The following is a 7,040-nucleotide window of genomic DNA, read 5'->3' as shown; positions in this document are numbered from 1 at the left end:
CTTTCTCCTGATAATTATGTCCTCCTAAGTAGTTCCTGCCTAGAGATCCGAACTGGGGACTTTTTTACCTACAGAATATTTTACCCAAGAGGGCGCAATAATCATTTAACCATACAGTAAAGCGGTGCCCTCAGAAAAATTACGGCTGTAGTTTCCCCTTGCTTCCAGCCGTTCGCAGTGCCAGAGCAACAAGGCCGTTGTGGTTAATGTTACAAGGCCAGGTCAGTCAATCATCCAGACTGTTGCCCGTGCAACTACTGAAAAAGCTGCTGCCCGTCTTCAGGAGCCTCACGTTTGTTTACAAAGGTACCTGCGTCGGTCGTCTACTGGTACAGCCCATTAACGTTAAATTCTGCTCCACTGTCCTAACAGATACGTTCATCGTACGTCTCACAATGATTTCTGCAGTCGTTTAACGCAGGTTCGCTTGTCTGGTAATACTGACAACTCTACGCAAACGCTATTGTTCTTGGTTGTTAAGTGAATGCCGCGACCACTGCGTTGTCCGTGGTGAGAGATAATGCCTCAAATTTGGTATTCTCGGCCCAGTCTTAACGTTTTGGATCTCGCCATATTCAATCCCTTAACGATTTCCGAAATATAATGTCCTACGACTCTAGCTGCAACTACTATTCCGCATTCAAAGTCTGTTAATTAACGCTGTGGGGCCAATCGCGACAACAACCTTTTCACATGAATCACCTGAGTATAAAAGACAGCTCTGACAATGCGCTGTCCTGTCATACACTGTGTGCTCATATGTGTCCGGACACCCCCAAAACCAATCGTTTTTCACATTAGGTGCATTGTGCTGCCACCTACTAAACTTTTCACATGAATCACCTGAGTATAAAAGACAGCTGTGACAGTGCGCTGTCCTTTCATACACTGTGTGATCATATGTATCCGGACACCCCCAAAACCAATCGTTTTTCACATTAGGTGCATTGTGCTGCCACCTACTGCCAGGTACTCCATATCAGCGACCTCAGTAGCAACCAGACATCGCGAGAGGCCAGAATGGGGCGCTCCGCGAAACTCACAGACTTCGAACGTGGTCAAGTGATTGGCTGTCACTCGTATCATACGTCTGTAAGCGGGATTTCCACACTCCCAATTATCCCTAGGTCCCCTTTTTCCGATGTGATAGTGACGTGGAAACGTGAAGGGACACATGCAGCACAAAAGCGTGCAGGCCGACCGCGTCTGTTGACTGACAGAGACTGCCGACAGTTGAAGAGGGTCGTAATGTGTAAAAGGCAGACATCGGTCCAGACCATCACACATAAATTCCAAACTGTATCAGGAACCACTACAAGTACTATGACAGTTAGGGGGGAGGTGAGAAAACTTGGATTTCATGGTCGAGCGGCTACTCATAAGCCATACATCACGCCAGTATATAAAAAACGACGCCTCGCTTGGTGCAAGGAGCCAAAACATTGGATGATTGAACAGTGGAAAAACGTTGTGTGCAGTGACGAATCATGGTACACAATGTCGCGGTCCGATGGCAGGGTGTGGGTATGGCGGATGCCCCGGTGAACATCTGCATCATCTGTAGTGCCAACAGTAAAATTTGGAGGTGGTGGTGATATGGTGTGGTCGTGTATTTCATGGATGGCGTTTGCACACCTTCTTATTTTGCGTGGCACTATCATAGCACTTTTCCACATTGGTGTTTTAAGTACCTTCTTGCTTCCCACTGTTAAAGAGAAATTTGGGGATGGCGATTGCACCTTTCAACACGATCGAGCACCTGTTCATAACGCACGGCCTGTGTCGGAGTGACTACACCACGAAACATCCCTGTAATTGAGTGGACTGCACAGAGTCCTGACCTGAACCCTATAGAACACCATTGGGATGGTTTGGAAAGCCGACTTCGTGCCAGGCCTCACCCACCGACCTCTGCTCAGTGCAGCACTCCATGAAGAATAGGCTACCATTCCCGAAATAACCTTCCAGCACCTGATTGAACGTATGCCTGCGACAGTGGAAGGTATCATCAAGACTAACGTTGGGGTAATACCATATTGAATTCCAGCATTACCGATGGAGGGATCCACGAACTTTTAAGTCATTTGCAGCTTGGTGTCCGGATACTTTTGATCACATAGTGTACTTTGTGTACGCGATACTACCACCACCTGTATATGTGCATATCGCTATCCCATGACACTTTTCGCATCAGTGTATTCTCATTGAATGATTATCAACGAATTAAGATCTCATACATGGCAACCAAAACGGATTTCCATCACGCATTTCTCCCAGATTACCCCGACAGCAATGGATTAACGGCCGCACAATGTCGTACAATGGGAAGCATATACTGCCTTGTAGTTCAACACTCTTTAAAGTGCGGATATTGCTGGAGAAATGTTGATAAGCCCAAATGCACAATGTATAGTAAAACACCGAGTATACTCCATACAAGTACTGATTCAATTTATAGTCTTTTGTACCTGCTGCATTGAGTATGTCTATCAAGGACAATATGTAATTATATTTCTAAAAGCGATGCTACAGCAGATCGTTTTATTCGTTACAATAGGCCTGCTATGATAAATAGCTATCGTCAGATTATCTGCAAGTACTTGGTACATAGTTTTGGTACAATGCTCCTAGAATTACAGGTAAATATTAACTAGAATACATTATTATATTTATTTTTACATACATCAGAGAGGTTTGACAACCATAAGTTATCGTATTTCTATCACTGTCTCTTGGTTTTAATTATATTCCATTAGTGCTCTTGGAGTAATACCGGTCGGTTATACTAGATGTGAATTATTATCTGACGTAGTTTTCAAATTGTCTTCCACTTCTGAGTAACAATTATCTGACAGCATATTTAGCAGACGTATCAGCGCTATTGTATGGTTACAATCAGTTTATCATGCTGTAACTGCAGTAGCCTTTACTACCGGTATCATGAGTGGACAGCAAAAAGAAAATAGTCCCACTATCGTATTCCAGAGATCTCTGCACTGATAAAGAAAGCAGCCGCATGAAGTGTAGCACAATTTACCTTCAATACTGGTTTTTATATTTATCCAAATCGGGTTTACGGAAAATTTTTGTTGTGAGGTTCTCAACGGCATAGCTATGAGCGCCCAAACTTTTCACTGTTTGGTCTCGCTATTTCCCGGATGATGACGAAATGATGAGTACAACACAAATACCCAGTCCCGTGCCAAAGAAAATCCCCGACCTGTCTGGGAATCGAACCCAAGACTCCGTGATCCAAAGACACCAAGAACTGCGGATTTTTTTTTTTACAAATAGTCCCACCGAACTTCCCTACAACTCGTTTCCTGCCTACCGACACGTCTGCAAACAGTGGTTCACTGCCCTAGAATACGAGTAAGTTGCAGTTCAAATAGTTCAGTTGGCTCTAAGCACTATTGGACTTAACATCTAAGGTCACAAGTCCCCTATACTTAGAACTACTTGAATCTAACTAACCTAAGGACGTCACACATATCCATGCCCGAGGCAGGATTCGAACATGGGACCATAGCAGCAGTGCGGTTCCACATTGAAGCGCCTAGAACCGCTCGGCCACATCGGCCGGCTAGGTTGCAATAGTCTGTTGTATGCGAATTATTATTGATATGCACAACACTTTGAAGGAACCTTCCAAACAAATGTAATCGACCCACGCCCCATGGTGTGTATAGAATGACGAAGTTGATAACAGATAGTGTGACATTAATTTGCAGCCCACAGTAGTGTCACAGTTTTGATGACTGCAAAAATTTGAAAGGTGGGAAGTGAAAATACACCCAAAATTCCAAGGAAGTGGCAGTACCAGTTATTTGTACAAAATATTGTGACACACGAGGCAGAAGAATGGACACTGACAATGTGAATAAAAGAAAGGGTCCACTGAGTACAAATGATATGCTTGATGAGGTGTTGCTGTAGACAGAAAAAGAGAACAGACCATGTGATGAGGATATCAGACAAGTTATGGAAAGAGATTCAGTATTTATACTGATGTACCCGTGCTCTTGGGATAGCATCTATGATTAGTAATGAAAACGTCCTCGGTCCCTGGTTAGAAACGCGCCATCACTCTAGTTTTGATTAATAATAAGCATTGGCGGCCGAAGAATTCTGGCATAAGAAGTCAACCTCATTCTGTCAATGGCCTTGTCAAAGAGGGCGCAGGAGTGGACAGAGGTTCAAGGTAATCTCTTGTCCTTGATGTGGGAAACTGCCCCTAAAGGTGGAACAATCAGCAATGATGAACGGCATGAGGATGCAGAAGGTATAGAACTTGTGAACTGTAATTGAAAAAGTGTCGTGATGATCTCTCCATTGGCAAAATAATTCATAATAGTCCCTCATTTGGTTCTCTAGGAGGGGGGAGGGAGGCGCACTGCCAAGGGGGAGGTGACTATGAGGGAAATACTGAATAAGCAAGTAAACGATAACGTTCCACGAGGCTGGGACAGAAATGTCAGGAGCCTTAATGTGGTAGAAAGCTAGAAAATCAGAAAAGGGAAATATAAAGTCTCAATATGGATATAGAAGGTATCAGTGAAGTTAAATGGAAAGAAGACAAGGATTTCTGGTCAGATGGGTATAGAGTAATATCACCAGCAGCAGAGAATGGTATAACAGGAGTAGGATCCGTTATGAGTAGGAAGGTATGGGAAAGAGTGTGGTATGATCAACATATCAGTAATAGGGCTGTTCTTACCAGAATCGATAGCAAGCTAACAATGACAACGACAGTTGAGGTATACATGCCGACATCGCAAGCTGAAGATAAAGATAGAGAAAGATATAAAGATACTTAAACTGTAATACAGTATTTAAAAAGTGATGAGAATCTAATAGTCATGAGGGACTGGAATGCAGTCGTAGGGGAGGGAGTAGAAGGAAAGGTTACAGGAGAATACGGACTTGGGACAAATGAGCGAGTGGGAAGACTAACTGAGTTCCGTATTAAATTTCAGCTAGTAATAGCGAATAGTATATCCAGGAACCACAGGAGGAGGCGGTATACTTGGAAAAGAATGTGTGATACAGGGATATTTCAGCTAGGTTACGTCATAGTTAGACAGAGATTCCGAAGTCAGATACTGGATTGTAAGGCGAACCCAGTCGCAGATATAGACTAGATCACAGTATAGTAGTGATTAAGAGGAAGCTGAAGTTCAAGAGATTAGTAAGGAAGAACCAAGAAGTGGGATACGGAAGTACTAACGGATATCGAAACACTCTTTCTTTAAGACTACAGATACAGCAATAAGGAATAGCTCAGTAGGCAGTACAGTTGAACACGGATGCACGTCTCTAAAACGGGCAATCACAGAAGTTGGAATGAAAAATGTAGATTCAAAGAAGGTAAGTGCGAAGAAACCATGGGTAACAGAAGAAATACTTCATGAAAGAAGGAAGTACAAAAATGTTCAGATAAATTCAAGAAATCAGAAATACAAGTTGCTGAGGAATGAAATAAACACAAAGTACAGGAAAGCTAAGACGAAATGGATGCATGAAAAATGCGAAGAAATCGAAAAAGAAATGATTGTTGGATGGACTGATTCAGAATGTAAGAACGACAAAACAACTTTCCGTGACCTTAAAAGCAAGGGTGATAGCATAAAGAGTGCAATGGGAATTCCACTGTTAAATGCAGAGGGGGAAGATTCGTCTGATGTGATAGAAGAAGAATCAGGAGTCGATTTAGAAGAGATAGGGGATCCAGTACCAGAAAAAGAATTTAAGAGAGCTTTGGAGGACTTACAACAAATAAGATGGAAAGGGTAGATAACATTCCATCAGAATTTCTAAAATCATTGGGGGAATTGGCAACAAAACGACTCTTGACGTTGGTATGCAGAACGTATGAGTGTGGGGACATGCCATCTGGCTTTCGGAAAAACATCATCCACACAATTTCGAAGGCAGTAAGAGCTGACAAGTGTAAGAATTATCGCACGATCAGCCTAACAGCTCATGCATCCAAGTTGCTAACAAGGATAGTACATAGAAAAATGGAAAAGAAAATTGAGCATTTGGCCTTGGAAAAGGTGAAGGCAAACGACAGGCAATTCTGACATTGCGATTGATTCTGGAAGGAAGACTAAAGGAATATCAAGACACATTCATAGGATTTGTCGACCTATAAAAAGCGTTCGACAATGTAAAATAGTGCAAGATGTTCGAAATTCTGAGAAAAATTGGGGTAAGGTATAGGGAGAGACGGGTAATATACAATATGTAAAAGAGCCAAGAGGGAGAAATAAGAGTGGACGAACAAGAACGAAGCGTTCTAACCGAAACGGATGTAAGACAGGGGTGTAGACTTTCCCCACGACTGCTCAATCTGTACATCGAAGAAAATAAAAGAAGGGTTCAGGAGTGGAATTAAAATTGAGTGTGAAAGGATATCTACGACACGAATCGCTGACGACACTGCTACCCTCAGTGAAAGTGAAGAAAAATTACAAGATATGCTGAATGGAATTAACAATCTGATGAGTACAGAATATAGACTGAGAGTAAATCGAAGAAAGACGAAAGTAATGACAAACATTAGAAATGAGAACAGCGTGAAACTTAACATCTGGAGTGATGAAGTTAAGGAAATCTGTTAGCTAGGCAGCAAAATAACCAATGATGGCTCTAGCAAGGAGGACAAAAATGGTTCAAATGGTTCTGGGCACTATAGGACTTAACTTCTGAGGTCATCAGTCCCCTAGAACTTAGAACTACTGGAACCTAACTAACCTAAGGACATCACACACATCCTTGCCCGAGGCAGGATTCGAACCTGCGACTGTAATGGTTGCGCGGGTCCAGACTGTAGCGTCTAGAACCGCTCGGCAACTTTGGCCGGCCAAGGAGGACATCAAAAGCAGACCAGCTCTGGCAAAAAGGGCATTCCTGGCGAAGAGAAGTCTACAGGTATCAAGCATATGCCTTCATTTGAGGAAGAAATTTCTGAGAATGTATGTCTGAAGCACAGCACTGTATGGTACTTTGGGAAAACCGGAACAGAAGAGAATCGAAGC

The sequence above is a fragment of the Schistocerca americana genome, chromosome 11, assembly GCF_021461395.2.
Source record: "Schistocerca americana isolate TAMUIC-IGC-003095 chromosome 11, iqSchAmer2.1, whole genome shotgun sequence".
In the NCBI taxonomy this organism is placed as follows: Eukaryota; Metazoa; Arthropoda; class Insecta; order Orthoptera; family Acrididae; genus Schistocerca; species Schistocerca americana.
Note: the sequence above shows the minus strand (reverse complement) of the source record.